Genomic DNA, 23,030 nt, shown 5'->3' with positions numbered 1-23,030 from the left:
ATTTTCTTCATCCTCCTCCTCTCCCACATCATATTGCACTCTCCTTGGATCTTCTGCCACTTGGACCGCCGCCACTCTGGGGGTCTTTCTCCCCTTCGACTCGCTTCTCCCCAATGCCGGAGATGATCGGAGCGAGGCATACCGTGCAAAGTGATCCACTTTCCCGCACCTTCCGCAGATGTGTCCTTTCGCAGGGCAGTCCTGCTGGTATGGGAGATCCCACCCACACCGATGGCATATGGTGGCATTGGGGTCTCTCCTTGGCCATTCTCCCCTCCTCATCGGCTTGCCACTTGCCGACCGCTGACACCTCCTCCAGCTTGATCCGCTGCATCGGGGCCTCCAACTTGACGTGTTGTCTGGATGAGTCCATGACGGAGGCCCGCACCTCTGCTAGCTCCTGGGCACGGCCAATGTCCAGGATCCCCCTCAAAGTTTCCCAGGGCACAGGATAGTGCAATGCCGTGCAGCTTCCCATTAAATGCATCGGGGCTCTCCCTTTTCTCTTGCCTCGCGCACCTCATCCTGAATCGTTTGTAGTCCCTGTTGACCATGCGTTGGAAATACTCGTTCAAGGCTGCGATGGCCGCGTCATAGGATTGATCCACGGGCCTTAGTGTCTTGAACAGCCTCTGGACGGCCAGTCCGGCAGAGTACAGGAGTGTTGGGTGTTTCGCCTTGTCCCCCATTTCCACCGCTTCAAAGTATAGTTCCAGGTTCTCTACCCAGGCTGTCCACCGGGGTCCCAGGCTGGCAGGCACACCCACAACATCAAAATAAGGTATTGGTGCGAGCGGTCCTCAACATGTCCCTTCGCCGTCCAACATGAGGGCCGCTGAGCGGGATGCCGGATGTGACCACCACGGGTGAGTCTTGGGGTGTGCCCACAGCCAGCATGCCTCAGGTGCCCCGACCCCCTTTTGGAAATCTTTTGCAGGCGCACAAGTACTCCTTGAGGAGCCGCTACCTTGGGGAGTCGAGGAGGAAGTAGTTGGAACAGGGACAGTGAATGACACCCTTCTGAGGAGGTTGATGGTGTCATATGTACCAGGAGGGACCAGTTGCCACTTTGGTGCCCCCTGTACTGAGTACCAGGATTCCTTCAGCTGCCGGACCCACCCCTGTTTATTTTCTCTTTGTTTGCCACCTGTTACTACTGAACCATACACACACCGCTCCTTCTGGGCTGAACTGGCTGCTTTTTGTTCACCGCCGCAGCCCGGACTCACGGGCCACACCCCTTCCTTTGTTCGAGGAGGGAAGCTCCGGTGGAGGCTGTGCCCCTTTTCTGGGATGATCATTTCCCCTCAGGGATCTCACAGGGGTTGGCCCTGCCCCCCCTTCTGTCCTGTGGCGGTCAACGTGAAAACCACGCCCCTCACATGCCACGCTATGGCCGGGCCCATAAGTTCACTTTAATCGAGGAGAGAAAGAGAAAGAAAAATAATAATAATATAATAATCTTCCTCCCCCCGGCAGCCCAGGTGTTAGCGGGCTGTCCCTTGCACTGCTCCGGTGCCAGCAGCCTCACATGTCCTCGTTCACTCACCACGTGTGGCCTGGTCCGTGAACCATGCCCCTTTTCTTTGTCTTGGGGCTCATGATTAGGCCACGCCCCTTTTTTCAGGCCCTACTCGGCCCAGGGCCCAGCCTCACCACGCAGCCCGGATTCATCTGGGGCCAGGGAGGACCGCCGTGTTGTTCGCCATGGCGGGGGTCACAGCCGCCGACCGTGGGCCAGTGCACACTGCGGCCCCCACCAACTCCTCTATTTGTTAGTCCGGCTGCGACTCCACCACGTGGTCGACACAGGTCATGTTACCAGGCCCCGACAACAGGGTTGGGCTGCGCTCCAGTGCATCAGGGACTGAACGCTGTATAACACAGAGCTCTGCCCCACACAGTCACTGCTGCGGCAGCTGCTTCTTCATGCTGAGGCGCCTTGCCACCTCAGGCACCCACTGCTACCTACTCCTTGGCTGTGCCTTGTGTCGCTGCACACAATGGGCTTCTGGCAGCCTACACAGCGCAACAGTGTGCAGGGCCCGGACCACCTCTTCGCCAATGTGGTGGCCTGCCTCCGGTCCCCGGGGTGGGCCACTGATGATGTCGGGATCCAGAGCCCTTTTTATTAGAGAGGCGTCATGACACAGGCTCTCTCACATCCCACATTGACCGAATATAAGATCAGACTTCAGCCGGGCAAAAGAGACCAAGACTTACCGTCTCCTTCATTCACACTTCCATAGTGTGCTCTTCCCTTCCAATGACATGGGACACTGTATTTTCAAGATTTTGATCACATGCACAAATTACTAATACACATCCCATGTCATTCACAAATATTATTCTTCATCGAATTTTCAACTATGTATGTGATTTCTGGACATCATGGATTGTTATGTAAAGTAACCCTTGAACTATTGCACAAAAAAGTAAAAAGCTTACAATACAAAGGCAAATGAAAAATTAAAACTGTTTGAGGTATGTGTTTAGCATCAGCAAGTATGTTATTGTGTTTAATGGTTGCCCAGAATGACATGTGCTCCCATTAGGGTCAACACAAATCAGTGTACATCTAATTTCCTTTGTACACCCCTTAGATTCACAGAGGGTAGGACAACCCCCTTGTTACAGCTCTCTCACATCCCAGCACTAGACCGACACACAACACTGCTGATTCGCTACCCCGCTCATGAGGCCCTTGAGAAACCTCCCCTCCTTCCATCTCCTCACAGGGGCCTGCAAATACTGAACTGCTTAACACTCTCTCTCCCAGCCCGCAGCCCGCCGTCATCCTCCCTGAGACCCAGTGGAATCACTAGCACCCCTCATGACGCCTTGGAGAAACCTCCCCTCCCTCCCCAGCAGACTCTGCCCCGCAGGCCCCGGAGGGGTCTGCAAATACTGAACTGCTTAACACTCTCTCTCCCAGCCCGCAGCCCGCCGTCATCCTCCCTGAGACCCAGCGGAATCACTAGCACCCCTCATGACGCCTTGGAGAAACCTCCCCTCCTTCCCCAGCAGACTCTGCCCCGCAGGCCCCGGAGGGGTCTGCAAATACTGAACTGCTTAACACTCTCTCCCAGCCCGCGGCCCGCCATCTTCCTCCCTGAGACCCAGTGGAATCACTAGCACCCCTCATGACGCCTTGGAGAAACCTCCCCTCCCTCCCCAGCAGACTCTGCCCCGCAGGCCCCGGAGGGGTCTGCAAATACTGAACTGCTTAACACTCTCTCCCAGCCCGCGGCCCGCCGTCTTCCTCTGTGAGACCCAGTGGAATCACTAGCACCCCTCATGACGCCTTGGAGAAACCTCCCCTCCCTCCCCAGCAGACTCTGCCCCGCAGGCCCCGGAGGTGTCGGCAAATACTGAACTGCTTAACACTCTCTACCAGCCTGCGGCCCGCAGTCATTCTCTGTGAGGCCCAGCTGAATCACTAGCACCCCTCATGAGGACCTTGAAAAACCTCCCCTTCCCCCCAGGGCCATCTTAAGCATTTTGGGGGCCCTGGGCATGGACACCTTTGGGGCCCCCCTCCACCAAACCAAAGGAATTAAATGATCAAGAATATCTGGTGGCACAAACCCCCCCCACCCCACACCGTGATCATAACCTATAGGTTGATATGCTGCCTTGCAGCATTGAAAATATGCATGTTTACTCCCTTTAGGTCCTCTTACCCTCTTCATTCTTGCTCTAATCAGAATGATAGACAAGTGGCATTGGAAGGCCAACATTAGCAATCTACGAAGAGGTTACTTCTTTTCTAGTATAGAAACAGGATACTTTTTATCAATAGCATCCGGGAAGGTAAGCAGCCTGTGGTAATAATGCAGGACTGTATGTAAAAGGTACATGTAACCCAGAATAGACAGATAACCCACATTAGCTGCATCAGAGAATGCAAAAGTGCTCTAGCATGGATAGAGTAGGCCAATTGTAAGCAAGGAGAAAGCTACAAATAGAATAGCATGGATAGTGAATGCAGATTAGAAGCTACCATGTGTCTCTATCCAGACAGACTGAGATTATAAGTGGGGCATGGTTTTCAAATAGTGTTGCCATTAGAGATCAAGGGAACAAGTGCGTGTGGTGTGCAGTATATCAATGCTCACTATTATAGTGGACACAACCCTATAGCCAGTGAAACCATGAGTGAGGCTTTTATCAAGATCGTACCCTGAGAAGGAAATCACTCTGAAGGGCTGATCATTTTGAAAAGTTTAGGGACTGGCGATTCCAAGAGGTTAGGCAATGAAAGATTAAACGAGAGGCCCAGGATCACACATTGCTTAAGGGGTGAAGCTGGTATTTGTGCCAACTATGAACTTTCTGCATTTGAACACTTTCTTTTCCAGCTCTTACCATGTACTAAAACAATCTAATTTTATAAAACTGACTTGCAAAGTACACAAATCAAATTTCCAAACCTGACAATTTGTTAAACCAAATATTACAGAAGGGGCGTTATGCAAAATGGGAATGATTCTAGCTTAATTCTCTCCATCGTCAAGGGAAAAATTAGAGTACCAGCATACCAATCAATATGATTTAACAGATTTAATCTAGGTATGTTTTTTGTACTTTTAAGCTTTAAATACTTCCAAAACAATGGCTCGTGAAATTGTCATTCATAAACGTGCAGAAAAACCTTTGACTTTATTTTGTGTCAAACGAGCAGACTTTAAAATATGCTTGCCTAAGGCCTACAACATGTGGTCTGCTCTCTCCTGTCTACCAACCCTACCACTCAAATGGCCTACATAAGAAGAAATATCAAGTAATGAGCTAAACGATGCCACCAGCATGCAAGAAGGCAAACCTCACAGAAGACAGCACAGTAATGCAAGAGTTATTATATGATTTGATCAGGATCATTGTATCATCTGCTGGCAAAGCCAGGATACAAGCATGAACACTTTAGTTCCACAGTCTTGATTTTGGATACTTGTTCACCTCTTGGACTAATAGCTTATGCTCATCTTTGGAGGGCATTGCCTAGGTTTTAGAATGCCCCATATGAACAAACCAATTTCTAGACCACCATACGAAAGACATGTTAGTTTTTATAGCAACCCCTATCTGGTGCAGGAACATTGCTGATAATAGCACCTCTTATGCTGCAAAACCAAGTACCTATGCAGGTAGGTTTATAAACTTCAGACAGAGGAAAGGTTCAGCCAGCCTTGCTGGAATGTGCTCTTCTAATCTTTCATATGAACACATATCTCTGCAATGAGTGCTTAACACACTGAGCTAACTTCCGAACCATTGTGGCACTCAATTTATCAATATGTATTTCAACTTTGGCGATTGCACATGATCAACATAGTTACCACAGGAAGGAAAGAATGCTACAGAAGTTGTGCCATACGGAACACACAAATTATGTATTCCACAGTGAACAAAGAAAGCATTACATGATTAATTGATCAAGGCAGAATGTACTTGGCAAAACAGACAGGTAATAGGTTTAGCGGCTCAGCAGCACACCATAAAATCTCCTGGCGTGTGCTATTCAAGTTTGGTGAACTTTAGATCAGGCAGCATTGTGGGGCAAAAAGTGGCCCTTTTGCCCTCCCATAAAAACGTCTCTGCTTCCCCCGTCTCCTCTACGGCCAAGCAGACTCTGCTCTGCGGGCCCCACTGGTCCCTGCAAATACTGAACTCATTAACACTCTCTCCCAGGCCGTGGCCCGCCGTCAACCTCTGTGAGACCCTGGTGATTTACTAGCACCCCTCATGAGGCCCTGGAGAAACCTCCCCTTCCTCCACCTCCTCTGTGGCCTAGCAGACTCTGCCCTGCAGGCCCCGCAGATGCCTACACATATTAAAGTGCTTAACACTCTCTTTTATGCAAAAGCATTTAAATAGAGAGATTTTTATAAGATGTGTTCATTTGGGTAAACTTTGCTGTGGAGAAGACCTTAAGTTTTAACTTATCGGTGATAAGATATGTAATGGGTGCATTGTAATTATGAAAACCCTACACAAATATACAATTAGTTATTCAAATCGGTGCCTCCTTTCACATCTATTTAAATGAGCCAAACAAAAAAAAAATAATGTTTTAATCTGTCTCTCTTTTGTCTAAGTGTACTTACTAGATTCATCCATCAACATTTTTTGCACTGTCTTCACAAAACACATGCAACATGGTATATACAATAGGGACTTCAACCAGAAGACTATATCACACATTGGGCCTCATCACGAGTTGGGCGGTAACGCCGGCGCTAATAGCCCTACAGCCAAAGTCCCCGGTGCTATAAGCGCCGGATCACGAGTTTGGCGGAACGGTTATTGCCCATTCCCCATTGGGCCCATTGTCCCATAGGACTCTATGAGGGGGATTGCCGGTATTTCCGGCACTGGTAATAACAGTAGTTTTTTGCTGGTGGGAACCTGATTTACTTCCAGCTCTTGGCTGGAGGTACATCAGGTTCCACCACCAGCAGAATTGTAGTCTGCCAGTCTGGAAAAGTGGCAGTATACGGGAACACCAGCACTTTTTGTCCAGACCAGTCCTAATGACCCCCAGTACCTTATCTTCCAAGATCAGAAGTACCTAGGAATGATTCAGTTCACTCCGTCTGCAGCTCAAAAAAAACCCTCCTAGTGGTATTGCAACAGTGACTGATCATATATTTTGCGCATCACAAAATTTCAGGTAACCTCTTGTCATGTAACTTCACATGATCTAAGGAAGTGTTGAACTCTCATGCTACGCCATGTGCTGTGATGCTCTGTGATGTCACTGTGATGCCAATACATATGGAAATTAGGGAGCACTTCATGTCTATTGTTGTACGGGGCCTTGCAAATCTCAGAAGCAGCCGTGTATAGTTATTTTAAACTTGCTGGACTCATGAAAACTTGTGCATTGACTTCATGTGCAAAGCACAGCTGATAATTGTTCAACGCAACTCGCACCTTTACAATAAAGGCCACACCGAGCAATGAAGCAGATTCTATTTACGTAGGGGGGGCTTCAGCAGGCTTTTAGTGAACACTAATCGAGCAATGAAGACCCCCTATTGCCAAAAGCAATAGGTTAAAAAAACACTCCCAAAGAATGCACACATCCAGGGCCGGCATCCGACTTGCCTAATCATGAACCATGCCCTCTCCATTCAATGATGAAGCATTGGAGCATGAACACACGTGCTCTATCGTGTGGTATGTGATAGCCACCCAAGATAGTGGCTCTATTGTATGGTAGCGGACCACACCGAAATTAGTCATGCTGAGGCCATGAGCCATTAGAGTCTTCAGAATGCAAAGATTCTCTTAAACAATTCCATGAATCGCTAAATGGCTTCCACCAGTGCATTAAATTCACCATGGAATATTCCAAGACATAAATACACTTCCTGGATACAATGAGCTCCATTGGGAGGAATGACTGTATACAAGAAACCCACAGACAGGAACAAATACTTGAACATCGAAGCCACTTCAAATGGTCCGTTACCTGGTATCAACACATATTTTCCAACGGCAACACAAGGGGAAATCAACTCATCAGTGGTGAGGGGGGATAGCTCAGGGGCAATGTGTTTGTCTTAGAAGCAAGACAACGCAGCACAACACAGGTTTGAATCCCGACCCTGTGCTGAGAAACCAATCTTTGGTATTAAGCGCATAACAAAGAACAATTATAATTATAATCACTGCATAGATCTTCCTGCAAAAGTGGTACTCATCCTGACAAACTGAGAAGGAATTTGATTATTCACTGAAAATAACCAGTGACAACCTGCTACAACACAGAGACGCCAGAAATACTGATCAAATACCCTTGGTTGTCACCTATCACCGAACACCAACACAAATTAATAGGATTGCTAAGAACCTACAACCACCAACCACCATTTAACAGGAATGATGAGCCAACTGCAAACAAGCAACCGAGACACAAAGCACACAGCCTTTGACCAGAAGGACATCCCCACTAGATCAAGAACAAAGTGGACCTGGAACACACCCACCCACCCACTGTTAGGAGATGCAAAACATGTTCACACCTCTGTGCTGAATCGGCCATAAACAACTGATTGTCAAATGCTGTGTACCTTATCCAATGCAAGCAATGTCCACAGGGAAAGTATGTGGGTGAGACTTGCCAATAACTATGTGAAAAGATGAACCTACAAAGATACACCATCTCCAACCACAAAACAGAAACACTTGTGGCTCACCATGGGCACACACTCTGCAAGGTCTGTCAGTGATTGATTTTAAAGGTGGTCTCTAAAATACCATGGAGAGGAATGTGGGAGTTCATTCACACAAAGCTTGGACACAGAATGCAAGATCTTTCATTGATGGTTTTGATAGGTGACCTCTTGAATACTACTCAGAAAAATGTGGTAGCTCAGGTCTTGAAGATGCTTAACCTAAAAGACAGAGTTTTAAACAAAGATGTATGTTGTCAGACACACTCTGGCCAGATATGAACACAGGATTTGGAAGGCAATCATATCAACAACATCAGAAGACCACATATCTCACCAACAGCCTTTATCACTACACTGAATCTTTAATAAGTGAGGACACAGGACATTGACAATGGACATCTTTGGTGTGTAAGCTCAAATCATTGGCACCCATTATCAAGCAGGCTGTACACTTAGATAACAGTGGACATTGCACCACTGAAAACTGTGAAACATCATTTGTATTTGCCACATTGTATGTAAGCAGGAAGCCATTATGAGACATGGGGCATATCGGGGTAACATTGGACACTGCACCATTTACATCTTGGGAACATATTTTATAGTGCTCACATTGTATACCAGCAAGTAAAACCTAGCACTGTACTCGAAGCACTGCAAGAGCCTGCCACTGCACAGAGGCTGCAAAACACATCCTCAGACTATTAGCCTGATTCATGGAACGTTTTCCTATTGGATTCGGCCATTATAAAACACTTCCATGAATCAGGCCCTATGTGTTGTGGGATATATTGACCCACTCAACGGCATTGCCTCACATCACTGAGCTGCCTGTGTGCAAGAAACAGTAACCTGGCTGCGCTGGCTCCTCTGCACACCAGAACCTCAAAACTGGTTTTGGCAGCAACAACAGAAAAAAGGCTGCACCATCTTGCCTCACACACTTCGGGCAGAATGGAACAAGGGGACACAGTGGAAATTAGCCCAGTGTGGTCTGAAACATGTATGGAATCAAGTGAAAAGGAAAGCCTGCCATTGCTGCAAAAACCAAAATCCCCTTCAAAATGAAACCATTTTCACCCTTTCAAAATGCTTCTTTGATGCCAAATTCATCTGTCATTATGCAACCACTGTGAGTAAAAAGGCCCAGTTAAAACCAACTCTCAGAGAAATCAAAAGCAACTTCATTTTCACTTACACGGGAAACACACATTTATTTCCTGACAAAATGTATCCATGCGCAGCAGTTCAAAGAGACTTTTTACCCTCTCAGCCAGGTCAAAGAGAACTGTATCAATACTTTAGATAAGAGTCCTGCTGCAGGGAAAATGACACAGCTGCCAAGCCAATGGCCATCTGAGGAGCTGCAAACCGAATTAAAGTAAGAAATTAAAAATTTTAAAACATATAGGCTGGAGTTGCAGCTTTCAGAAACCTGTAATTCCAGTTGCCAGCTATGAAACTCCTCCTAGGAAAGTAGATACACCCTAAATCCAGGACACTTAGGTGCAAAGTACCAGCTTGAAAAACTTTGAATGGGATAGGACAATGACAGTTCACATGCTCATCAGACATTCGTCTTTGATCCAGGCTGGGATAATAGCAGTCCTGGGACACTCACCTGTCAAGTGTGAAGGGCAATAAAACCTTCAATTAAGAGAGAGGCCCCCCATTCTGCGTGGAAGAAACTGCCAGTTGGTGTTAGCTAGGAAGAAAAAAATGACAGACAATGACTTCCATTTGTCTTAAGACTATTTTATAAAGAACTTTAAAAAGACGTATATGTCAGCTGTCAAAATTGGTAAAAATATGGAATTTTCACAGCGTAAAAGTGGAATTGAGGCCTGTGTTTGAAAACTTGGTAGAATGTCGTGGCACACTCTGGACAGAAACTGTGATATATGTTGTATTACCAGAAAAGCATCCATGTTGCAAATGTCAAATGTTGTACATACATCCCTGGGGACAATTTGCCTCCGTGTATGAAATTGGGGAATTGTGGGCCAAATCTTGAATGTGTAAAATTACCAAAATGTGTCAGAAAGGTGAAACAAGGTCACACAGACTGGAGGTTTGGACTAATTTGTGCTGCACAAAATATGTAACCTGTGTATCTGATTTACTAAGAGGTGGCAACTGTATAAATATCTGTTTTTGGCAAAATCGTATTTTTAGTAAAGGAAATGTGGGAGTTTCTAGATACAGTAAAAATCACCTCATAAACATGACATCACTTTTCTGATATCCAACCAATTGTGAGCAAGGTGGAGACTATTCCCTTGACCAATCCTATTGTTAGGGGTGTGGGTAATGAATCCTGCCCCTGTCATATACTGTAATTATGTCATTTGGCATTATAAATAAGGGCCCCTGACTAGCACTCAGGACACACACTGATTCCTGATTCCTACGCTAGTGTTCTGTTCCTGTCTGTTCCTGTATTCATCTTTCATCTATCCATCTAAACTCCAGATCCCAACCACAGGGCCAAGCAATTGCTGATCCTGCTTCAGCTAGGCCTCAATTCTAAAATAATCCCCATAACCAAGGGAAGTGCTCTGGTGTTTTGGGGAAGCATCCTGAATTTACCTGGCTTGCTGCCACTCACTGCTATCCTGCTATCCTGCCATCCTGATGCCCTATGGGATCCAGTAACCAGAACTGCCAGTCTAGAAGAACTATCCTTTGATATCCAGTCCCTGCCCACCTGACTCTGCCCCGCTGAGTTTGTCCGGCTGCCCTGTGTTAGACCAAATATGTGTGGTGATCCAGAGGGCCGACTGTCCAAAATCCAAACTAAAAGTGCACTGTGAGTCTCAATAGGACCCATAGAAACATAGTAAACCTTGCCTTGCTTTGCTTTGTTCCATCCTAATCTCTAAATCAGCCAATCCTTATCCTGATAACTGTAATATTGTCACAATCATTTTTGAAACCCTGCCTTTGATTCCTTGCGCTAGTCCTAACATCTTTAATAATTTTGTCTTGTGAAATCCTAAGCCCTTAGTCCTCCCTCGGATGATCGGACTGGGTCCGCCAAGGCGGGCGCAAAGGTGCTAGGGTTCATTCCATGGATGAACTCTGGAGCTTACTGTGTCTCAAGCTGGTAGCCTAGCCCGAATGCCCTAGTGTAGAGTAAAACTGTCCTAGTCAAAATTGATTTCTGTTCCTTTTTCGTGCCTTTCTTTTCCAAAAATGCCCCTCCCTTGCATAACTCACTCAATTTAACAGCTAGAGACCTCATTTCACTTTCATATTGTACCTAGGATCCATAGCTACCCCCCAACCCAAAAACCACCTGCAGATTTACAATAATTCACCCGTTTCTATTAAAAACCTTCTTGGTAAATTCAGGTGGGATTTGCAAAAGTGTGTAATTTTACAACGTGTCATTTTGGTTATAAACGGTTTTCAATCTTCCATTCAATTTCAAATTGTATGCTTTTGCTCAATCCATTGCTTGTGTTTGCTAGTATCTTTCCAGTGTTGCTCCAGTAAAGAATTGTTTTTGTTTCAAGAGTTTTAGACACATTCATTTTGTATCCATCTATTTCCGAGTGTCATTTTAGCATTGCCAGGGTTTAAATCCGTTTTTCTCTCTTGTTTGGGGAGGGAAAGTCAGATTTCTATTCTGTTTCTTATTTGACATTCCTGATTACCTGCTGATTCTGTTTATCCACTTAAAACTGATTATTTTTGGGTTGAGGGAACGTTGCAGGGGGAAATTCTAACTCCATTGCTATCTTTCCAAAAATTCTAAAAGATCTCTATTCCCTGGTGTTTTGTAGTTGTGTTAATAGAAGGTTAAACTAAGTGCATTGCTTACATTCATATTGTTCTTATCACCACATTGGTGATTGCTGCCCCATATATTAAAAAGTGTGTGATTTTCTTGAATTTCTAAATAAATAAATAAATATTACCTTTATCTACCAGCCTGGTTCCTGGTCCATTGTGACCGAGGGTATTTGAAAAGGGGGTGTGATATGAGTGGTGTATCTCTCAAATATTGAACCTATATATAACAAAATAAACATTTCAGTTGTGTGCTGCATACTGGGCTAAGACTAAGGTATGTGTCGCCTGATTGAAATCCTTAACAGTGTGATGCAAATGCGAAACACACCCTGCTTTCCAATTATTTGTTTTTAAATCTTTCACTTCAATATGTTTCTAAAAGAACATCAATAAGTGTAGGAACTTTACTGGGGCCCATGTTAAGTCTACCTGTGCCCAATTTCAAGAACATATTCCATTTAACAGTTATGTGTGAATTGGGTTTGCTTTCTTAAATTGCATCTCTCAGCACAGCCGAGAATCCTAACCGTTGTCACTTCTGTGTGTTCCCTACTGGCAGTTTGACTGTCCTTTTGATAATGCAGCCATCCCAGGCCTGCCTTCCATGCACACTATCCATTCAGTCAATGACATTTTATCGGAAAATTCTCTCTTTTTGAGAATGGACAGCCTAGCGTTTGTTTATTTGTTAATATTTTCACTGTGCACCTTCCGATTAAGTCTGTCAGACTTCGAAAACGAATGCACCGCTCCATCTCTGCGTAATAGTTCCCAAAAGTCCAATAAAAGCCACTAACACTTGCATTCTGTGTGTGATTTTAAAACTGGACTAACAGGGCAAGAAGAACCCATGCTCTAATACTGTATGTATACGCCACTATAAATGCAATATGATATTCAGGAGCGAGTAATTCCATGTACAGGATATGCTCTTTTCCTCCGTGAATGATGGATGGCTAGTCACCACCCAGGAGCAATGCACACCCAAGGTACCATTCACCCAAACAGCAGAGTCGGGTCTGTTGGGTACACGAGCTGTCCTGCGATTGGGCTTTCAGGCAAGGACACGTCGCTGTGACGCCATAGCAATGACAGAAGAGAGGTACACAAGCCCCTTCGATATTGACAGTGACATGGCTTCCTAGTAGTGATCTCATCATTTAGCGGATGACATCCCAACATTCCATAGGCATATGTTTCTCAAATTTGAAGATGTAAACGAGAAAAGTCAACTTTTAAACGTTCCTGAAATCTTCTTTAGCATAGCCCCTGCTTTATAAATGAATGTAGAGCATGGATGAACTCCGGAGCTTATCCATGCTCTACATTCATCGCTTCTCTGCCTTTTGGCTAAGATCAAGTGTAGTATCTGTTCTTATCAGTTTAATAAATTAATGTAGATGGAAGGCTGTATGCTGGACATTAGAGTGATATACAAAAAATATGAGCTTACCATATGCTCAGAGGGCTTCGGTCACCACAGTCCTGTTCAAGGTGTTAGGGTCTTGGCTGCTCTCATTTTAACTTTTTAAATATTTTTATATTGGTTTTCATTTTTATTTTCTTTGCATTTTCTTTCCTTGTACTGCACCTAGCACGGGGAGGCAGGCCTCTAGTTTTGTTTTATTTCTTATTCTACTTTGCTCATTGTAATCCCCTTCTCTGGGCTCAGAGCCTGCCTGGGTGTCTTTATCTTTTCAGTTTGCCGCTCTGTGATGGGTGGCACCGCGGTGTGAGCTCTTACCCAGCTCTGATTGGCCTGCCAGGTCATCTGACAACCTGCTGCTCTTGCGTTATCTTGCTCAGTGCGTCTGAGCAATGGAGGCAACTGGCGCTAGTTAGTGCTCTGTTGGAAGTGTCAGGGTCTTGACTAGGATGACCGGACGTCCCGGTTTTGCCAGGACTGTCCGGGTTTTGCCAGGAATGTCTGAGTATTTGCACCTCCGCCCCGGGGTCCCTAGACTTTTAAGTTTAAAAATCTTGTCTCGAGATTTGGAGATCGGGTGGATACCATCCCGGTTTTTGGCAAACCTATGCAAAAATCATGATATCCGGCCAAAAACCGGGATGGTATCCACCCGATGCCCAAATCCCGGACGGGGTTTTTAAACTTAAAATAGCCTCAGGACTCCGGGCGCTGCAACATGACACGGGACAGGCCAACCACATAGAAGTAGCACTACAGTTTCACTGCTGAAGCTGTCGTCTTACTTCTATGTCAGTTGCCTGTCCCGGTTGTTTAGTTTCAAAATCTGGTCACCCTAGTCTTGGCTGCATCTCATTTCTACATTGGTATTCATTGTATTCAGTTAACATTGTGCTTCCTTGCACTGCTATTACCAGGGGAATGGTACTGGGTCACCTTTTACTTAGTTCTTTTCAGTCAGTGATGGCCTCCACAGCAGTGTGAACCCTTGCTCATTTCTGATTGGCCCTCCGGAGTAATTTGTCAGCGTATCAGCACCGCGGAGGTATGTCACTGACATGTTGGGGGTAAGTCAGAGATGAGCTTGTGTGTGCTTGTCCATGATGGGTCCAGACGTGGGGCCCCTCTCTTTGCCAATTGCTATGTGACAAGCCGAAACGAACAACAACAGTTTGTTACTGCGCAGCACACAATACATGTATTTCTATAATCTGGTCCCAATGTGCCAGCTTGAACAGTGTTCCCATGCTATTCCTTTTAGTGCACGTGCAAAACCAACGCCCAATTTCTGCGGCCCAGGCCACGGCATTACGCACTTCCATCACGTATAGGAACGCGGGCAACTAGGGCATCATGGCTGTTTACTAGCTCAGGACAGCAGTTGCAAAGCTCATGTTCTTATTGGCCAGGCATCACGTTCTGTTATTCCCCTTTGATGCATTACGATGGTAGGCGGCAAAGAAAAGTACATGGGTACTTTGGTAATAAGTGTGGGTATTACATGTAAACCGCCATCACGTGTAGTCACCACAGTCATTATTACTAGGTGTGAAAGGTGGTCGGGCGAAGGTTTTTCAGGTCTCGCGGGATCATTCCAGAGAATGTAAGATGGCGACGATGGATTTCCTTAATTTGACGGTGTTCTGCCTTTGCAGTACAGGGCACGTGCAATCTGGCAGCCAGCGCGACTGCCGAAGGCTCCATTTGCGGGGATTGGGGATGCGTGGGTAGCTCTAAACTGAGAAAATAAACATCACTTTCTCTACCTTCATCAGAGTAATCTACTGCCCTAAAAAAACAACTGTGTGAATTTACAAAGTAAATGACAAAGCAATTTTACAAGTACATTTACAAATTAAATTTACAAAGTAAATTTACAAAGTAACATGATGTTTTATGTTGATCAAAACATCACTGAGACAAAAATAGTCAGGCTGCAGCTCTTCATTGTAGTCTGCATTCATTTCTTGTGCTTTGAGGTGGCTTTCCCATCATTGTGAGTTAGGGGACAACCAGACCTTTGGCTATTGCATTATGTTTAATAAAACAAACATATGTTGAGTAAAGGAGCATGATTCTTGTCACGGATTTTGAGGTGGGACTGTTGGTATCCGGGGGCATTATATTAGTCCCATTCCTTTGTGCTAAACCAGCCACTACAAAATAGATTAAATATGAAATAGAAAATCTCTCAAAATACTATTTCTGCAAAATGCAAAAAATGCTAAAAGAAGCAGAAGCACAAAGCAGTTACATGACTAACTCTGACTTCTGGCTAACCTATTAGGTTGATAGGTAAGCCGAAGTTACTTTGAAGAAGCAGAAGCACAAAGCAGTTACATGACTAACTCTGACTTCTGGCTAACCTATTAGGTTGATAGGTAAGCCGAAGTTACTTTGAAGAAGCAGAAGCACAAAGCAGTTACATGACTAACTCTGACTTCTGGCTAACCTATTAGGTTGATAGGTAAGCCGAAGTTACTTTGGGCAACTTCTTTGTGAATCAAATAGGCCCACCCAATCCAGTTATGTCCAGGGTAAGTCAGAGTGACTGCTTTTTGTAGCGACCCCTAAGGCGTTTCACTGCTTCCTAGGAAAAAGGGATATTTCAATGAATATGGAAATGCGTTGATTGTTCCATTCATGATTTTAATATGTAGATAATGCCGTGTTGTAATGGCAGAGCCTGGCATTTCCAATCATCAGTGCTGTGAGCTGATGACAACCAGCTAAGGGAGATCCATCCCCTGCACAGCTGCTGGCAGGGATCTTAAGCTTTGATGACTGCTCTATAAGACGGAAGAACTTCATTTTCGCTGTGTGTGCCCTATCACTGCTATATCTGTCAGAGAGGCGGAAAGAATTCCATTGGAGATTTTCTTGGCCTTATCCTTGATTCTGGACTTTCTTTCTTATCCCGTAGTGCTGAAAATCATCCAATCCAAAAACGATAGATTATCGCTTTTGAAAAGGGTTAAGCCTTTCACAACCCAAAGAATGTTTGAAATAAATGCCATGATCTAGTTCAGTCCCATTTTCATGGGGGGTACTCTTCTCATTTGGCATCGTACATGCGTCGTCTGACCCCTTTTTGCCCTTTTCCATGCTGCAGATTGTCCAACAATCAGGCAAGGCAATGTGATCACATTACCCTTACCATGTCTTTTATCCAACTGCTTCTGCTTAAATTATGGATTTTTTTAACAAGTCTTCAGTTTTAGAATTCAAATTTTTGTATAAACATAACTAGATTTTCCCGATTTTTCATAGACCCCCCAAATTAAATTGATTGATAACCTGGATATCCCAAAACATGAAAACATCTTGGTCGCGTAATTGCACATTTTGGATGCAATCCCAGGATTTAAAATTCCTCCTCTCCATTGCTGGAGAATGGAGACAAATATGTACAAAAGAATTGTACATATTTGGTTCAAATTGCAATTTGGGCAATTTCTTTAGTTTCTCTTTCTATTTTTGTGTCAGGATTAGTATTTAATATCTGCAGAGGGCTATGGCATTTCTTTTTTCACTAGATATTCTTTTTTTCTTTTTTTATAACAGTATTTGTTTGAGGTTGTGTCATAATTTGTTGTGTACAGAGCTTTGCTAGAATATTTGCAAAGGGTCGCACTCTATGAAAAAGGTTTAAAGAAAAATATTACAAATAAATAAGCAGGCCCATTTTACGGTTCCAAAATGCAAATCGGACGAGGCAAACGACTGATGGTCACATGATCTTCAATGTTATTGTGCTGAACAGATTCACCGCTAAACCCTGCGATCTCTTCCAACATGTCCACTTTTGCCTTGGCTTTTCTGTGTTATAAATTGCTAAACTCTGAACACGGCATACAGAATAAGTACTTTGAACTTCACATAATAATGTTTTAGATTACCATGAAATGAAGGGCCTTACAAATAACAGGACGTACGTAGACCGAGAGAATTATACTAGCTCAGACTCTATAGGGTGAACACTACTGTATAGAATAGCAAAACAACACAGATTTTTATTTGGTAGTATTTAGTAGACGCTTTGAAGTTGGTCAAATTCTGCAGCGCTTTGAACAGGGGGTTGAAGCCATTTGCCTGTGCGTTTCTCTACATGTCAGTAAGTGTTCAGTGACATCAAAGTGAAACAATGATGATATAATTGTCCAGCAGTGATACCACAAATAGAGGATTAGGATATCATCTGGCGATTATGATGTCACAGTCACATGATTGTAAAGAACCTGTTGTCTTGTTTACATAGATATTAAGTTACACTTGATATTATATTCCTAATTATTATTAAAAGATACAGAATAAAACCAACAATGTTCAAATCATTGACTGGTTTGTTTTCATTTAACAATGAGGTGCAATGCCTGCCTCGAAAGCCATTGAAATGTGAACTGTGCCTCTAAGCTGTGCATCGGGGTACTCGGCTGCAGGGCCTTACTAACATACAAAAATAAATATACATTTCTTCGATGCTGTTTTCTAGTAGAAAACTGGGGCTGAATAAAAGATTCAAAAACGGTGCCTGGAGCGGAGACCGTAAAATCATCTGAAACAATTGTATGTATACAGTGTTGCTTTACCTGAGCTTTGTTTATATTGAGATTTGGCAGTGGTTTAAGAATCTATGGTGAACAACACATTCTGTAATATGTCGTCACGTGTTTCCGGTGATCCGAGTGGATACCGCCCTTTACGGGAACAGTTAACACAGGAAGTGAAATGAACATTGCGCGTGAGCAAGGAACCCGTTCCAGATGAATAAATATAGATTACCTTTCTTCGACAACCACTGGGATTAAAAAATAAATTCCAACAGACTGGAGGGTGAGCGGGGAGTAAAATGTTAGAGAACAGGGGGGCATGCAGGTTTAGCCATAGAGTCTGGGCTTGGCCTCTCAATTTGAAATGTAAGAAGCTGATTTCCTCACTCAGCTACTCTCACAGAACCCTATCAGAGAGGTTTGTAAACTGCGTCCAGGATCTCCTAACTTATTGCATCCAACTGATGATCCAAGCGAGTTCCCACTTGTCTCCTTGCTGCATACGGACCTAACCTTAGGTAAAAGTGTGCATTTCGATGCATCCTAACAACAGTAAGAGTCACACCTGATTGCCTTCATTACTTTTTGTGAGGATCAGGGAGTGGGAAACCTATAGGCTTGCTTATGAAGTGGAAGTCTATATTGGGGCTGCTTGCTCTTTCATGGTTGATTACCTCATCTCTGCAGTGGTAGAATTGCCTTGAAAGAAAAACAGGGAGAAAGAAAGAAAGAAAGAAAGAAAGAAAGAAAGAAAGAAAGAAAGAAAGAAAGAAAGAAAGAAAGAAAGAAAGAAAGAAAGAAAGAAAGATAGAAATGTGACCTATAGAGTTGCAACCGTAAAGAAGGAAAAACAATAAACAAGTTAATATGGGAAGGACTGTAGAAAGAAAAGGAAAGAGAAACAAATAAAGGCGGAAGAAAAGTAAGGGAAAAGATTAAAGAAAGTAGAATTTTAAACAGAACAGGAAGAAAAGCAATTCATAGAAAGTTAAAGAAATGTAGAACACGAAGATAGAAAGTTCATAGTAAGAATAGTTACCCTCATAGTAAGATGAGGGTAACCCAGATGTGGATACCCTGGCTGCGACGGGAGGGTCAGCAAGGGCTCCGGTAACAGGTTGAAGATGTTTAAGGATGGGTTATAATGCAGCCAGGACTCAAAGGCACAGATGAGAGTGTGAGAGGGACTGGCAATGAGTGAGGTGCAGAGGCTTTGCTAGGAGGGCACAGGGGGTGTGTGCCGCAAACAAACTCTGCCTTAATTCCAGTAAGACAGAGATCCTCCTCATCAGCACTTCTGCACCTTCCTTTCCTGTCACTCTCTGTCCGGCCTCCCATGGCCCTCTTCCTGCTCCCACCTGTGAGGCTAAGAACCTCAGGGTCATCTTCGACTCCAAGCTTTCCTTTGCTCCACATATCTCTAATGTCTCTAAGAAGTCAAACTACCAACTGCACCTCCTCAGGGGTATTCTTCCTTTCCTCTCCTTCCCCTGAAGCTCACTGTCTCTAGAGCTCTGGTTTTCTCTGCTGGACTACTGCAATAGCCTCTTTTAAAATCTGCCTGCCACTTCTCTCCGCCCTCTGCAACTCATCCACAACAGGACTGCGAGACTTGGGTTCCATGTGTTAATATCCCCGCAAAAATATTGTGATACAAAAATATTGCCATATTTTTGCAGCGATATTGACCCATGGACCCTGCGGGGACGTCCCTGTGACCCCCACATTATTTTAAAATGTGCGGGGACACCCCCGCAACCCTGCTGCCACAAAATACCCCACAAAAATATCACCTATGGTGAGACAAATGGCCATATGTACAGCAATATATTTGGTGGGGATATGTTGTAGGGATACCGAGACTTGTCCTTGGCCTCAAACTAAGGTATTGTATCTCTCCAGCCCTGAAATCTCTTCATTGGCTCCCAGTGGCTGCAAGGATTAAGTTCAAGACCCTCTGCATTGTCCACAAGGCCTTCTAGGGCCTGGGTCCACAATACCTTCAACTCTCCCTTCGGAAATACCTTCCTACCCAAGCTCTTCACTCCTCTACCTCCAACTCCCTCAGGGTCAGTCGCTTCTCCAAGCAACAAGTTGGTGGTAGATTTCTTTCTTTGGCTGGCTCCTCACTCTGGAACAGCCTCCCTATCTCTCTGAAACTTGAGGAGAACCATCTTCGGTTCCGGAAGCACCTCAAGATCTTCCTCTTTGCTTCTGCTTTCTCTCTTCCTCTTCCCTGCTGATCTCTGTCTGTTTCTGCACTGGGCACCTGGCTACTCTCTGAATTCGGGGCCAGATACCTGCCCACCCAGCTGCATACCCGCACAACCTATGATACATTCTGACATATTGTCAAGTTCCTCATTTGCTCTGCAACCTTATAGATTTTTTAATTTCCCTGACCAGCCCCTTTGATGTATCCTTTGGGTTTTCCAGCCTGTCTCATTTCCATTCTCATGAAGTCCTTCTTGGATTACACACTGCTGCTTTCTTACTGTAAATGATCTTATATGTTCACCCACGATGGGTTTCAAAGTGTGCCTCGGAGAGATTTGAGTGGATAGACAGCTGTCTGAGCATAAACATAGTCCCTATAACTTTTAAATGTTTCAGAAATAGTGCTGTAGATATATATACATATATATGTATATATATATATATATATATATATATATATATATATCAATTTGTTCTACTTTGGGAAAACGGATTCAGTGCAATGCACTGTCAAGAATTTAAAAAGCGTATTTAACATTAGTACCCGGCATGCGCGGCGCAACGGAATACAGCATGGTGATTGGCTCATTTGCGAGCCATACCACATGGTATTCCCTTGACGCCATATGTGCCGGGTACTCTGTTCCCGGCGAGGGGCGTGGAAGCCCCTCAGCCAATGAGGAGGCTCGAAACGGGGCAATCCCCGCTCCGAGCCTCCCCATGGCTGGAGGCTTCCTTTGTCCCACGCCGGGGACTCAGGTAAGACTTTTTTTATTTTTTTCCTTTCTTTCCTCCTCCCACCCCACCCCACTTACCTTCTATCCCACGGTCTCCGGCGGGGTACGATGGAAACCTCCAGCCGTGTGGAGACTTGGAGCGGGGCTATCCCCCGCCGGAGACCGCGGTACTTTTTTTTTTCTTCCTTCCCCCCTCCCAACCCCACTTACCTTCTTTTTTCTTCTGGTCTTGGGAGCAAACGCGGTAGAAACACTTCTGTTCCCAGCGCGTCTGCTCCCGATGGCCGCCATGGAAAGGGAAAATGGACTAAGTTTTCCTTTTCCCGGCGGCCATTTTTTTTCACGTGTTTTTTTCTGTTTCAAAACGTGCAAAACAGAAAAAAAATGCCATTAGTACCCCGGTCTAAAGGGGTTGGGGTACTAATGGCAATAAGACCCTCGGTGGCGGGCAATACCGCCCACGGTAATGTCCCCGGGACTTCGTTAATGTAACTACGGCCCTGGGGGTATTACCTGGGGCGGTATTGGCCCGCCACCTCGGGTCTTATTGCCACAGTATTGATGCGCATCACAGTAGTCTACCTGCAGCTTCGCAAAACTTCATGGAAACAAAACAATTACACTATCTCGTAAAAACATTGATCTATAAGTGAAATATCGAGATTCTGTCTTTATTTCCGGAAAATATAATGCATATTCTTGTCAAAATTGCTAATTGTAATTACAAACAAGTAAATAAAAAAAATAAAAAAATAAAAAATAATGCATAGATGAATTCTGCCACAGCACAACGGTGTTGCAGAGACAAGGAACATTAAAAAGTCCACACAAAATTAGGCAGCGATTCATTCACTAACATGGGGTGTTGCGCGCTGCAGCTCAAAGTTGTCACACACAAGGCAAATGAACAACCGAAGAGAAACATTATCACAGAGTTGACACACACAAGTAACCGGTAACATTGTAACATAACAGAAGCCCGTGAGCTATGGGCGCTGCTATACATGTACAAATAAATAAATAAATACATTGTCAGTCGTGTCCTACAGCGTCAACAAGGCACCTTTGAAAACACTGCTTTATTTAAGCTGCCCAGTGAAAAGAACAGCAAGCATTAGGGAGCAGCTGATTATTATGGATTGGGAGCCTGGTTATTGTACTCTTTAAGCACATTATAAGGCAACACGAAAGTGAAAATGACATCAATGTACTAAGCAATATGGGAAAAAAAGAAGCTCTTAAAAGCCACATTCGAGAACTATATCCCCAACTTCCACAGTTACGCTATGTTCCACAAAATGGGCCATCTTATAAAAGAGTGTTGAGAGTAATATATGCTTTCTGCTTCACAGGGCAGCTGATTTCCACCCACAGCTGTCCACCTACTGCTGCAAGCTCTGCCAGAGAGCTGAAACTCTCTAGAGCCAGGCATAAATAGGCTACGCTTTCCAACCTGCGCGCGCCTAGAGATGCCCCCGCTGGCAGCATTGTGCGATAAAAGTCTCTCAAGCTTGTCAAGCGGATGTGAAGGCGGGTGAGGCGCTGCCTCTGAAGAGATTGCCATCAGGAGTCAATCACTTTGCCACTTATACTGTTTTTTAAAAAAAATAATATATGCGAAACCATTTTTAACAATACACATATCGATGCGATATGGAACATGTCGCTCTGGTTTCTTTTGAAAGTAGAGGGGGGCACCCAGTTGCAGCAGCAGCTCTGAGCAAGTGGGTATCAATGGTCAGGGGGTTGAGGGCACAATAAACTACAGAGAAATGTCCACAAGCACTTGCAAGCTGTTCACTTTGGCCGCTATGTCTGAAATGCAATGTACGTGCGTTGACAGAACACATGTGGAACCCTCGTCATTCATCAAAGACAGAATGATGAACTTATGACCGCAAGTACAGTACAGTGCCCTCAAACAGTAAATCGTGTACCATCCGATGGAAGAGGGGCACGCAAACACAGTATGCCTGGGTCAACCCGAGCACGAGGGCAAGCAGCAGCCTGGGACAAGGGACAAACACCCTGACGATCTGAAAAGTGCTTCGAGTCCCGCCTAAGGTTACATCACCCCTTTTTGGGTTGCCAGGCCCATAGCTTGTCTTGTTCTTATCTG

The 23,030-nt window shown here is 44.7% G+C and overlaps 1 protein-coding gene and 1 pseudogene across 1 annotated transcript in view; one reads left to right on the top strand and one right to left on the bottom strand.

Moving 5' to 3' along the window:
- The window catches only part of RYR2 (ryanodine receptor 2), a 3,854,281-nt gene that overhangs the window by 3,601,688 nt on the left and 229,563 nt on the right, over positions 1 to 23,030 (bottom strand). The gene's annotated exons all lie outside the window — the stretch shown is intronic.
- On the top strand, positions 13,312 to 13,439 carry LOC138468589 (U2 spliceosomal RNA; annotated as a pseudogene).

This window comes from Ambystoma mexicanum, chromosome 4q (assembly GCF_040938575.1).
Source record: "Ambystoma mexicanum isolate Mex_15411 chromosome 4q, UKY_AmexF1_1, whole genome shotgun sequence".
Taxonomy (NCBI): Eukaryota; Metazoa; Chordata; class Amphibia; order Caudata; family Ambystomatidae; genus Ambystoma; species Ambystoma mexicanum.
This window is presented reverse-complemented; position numbering and strand designations above follow the sequence as displayed.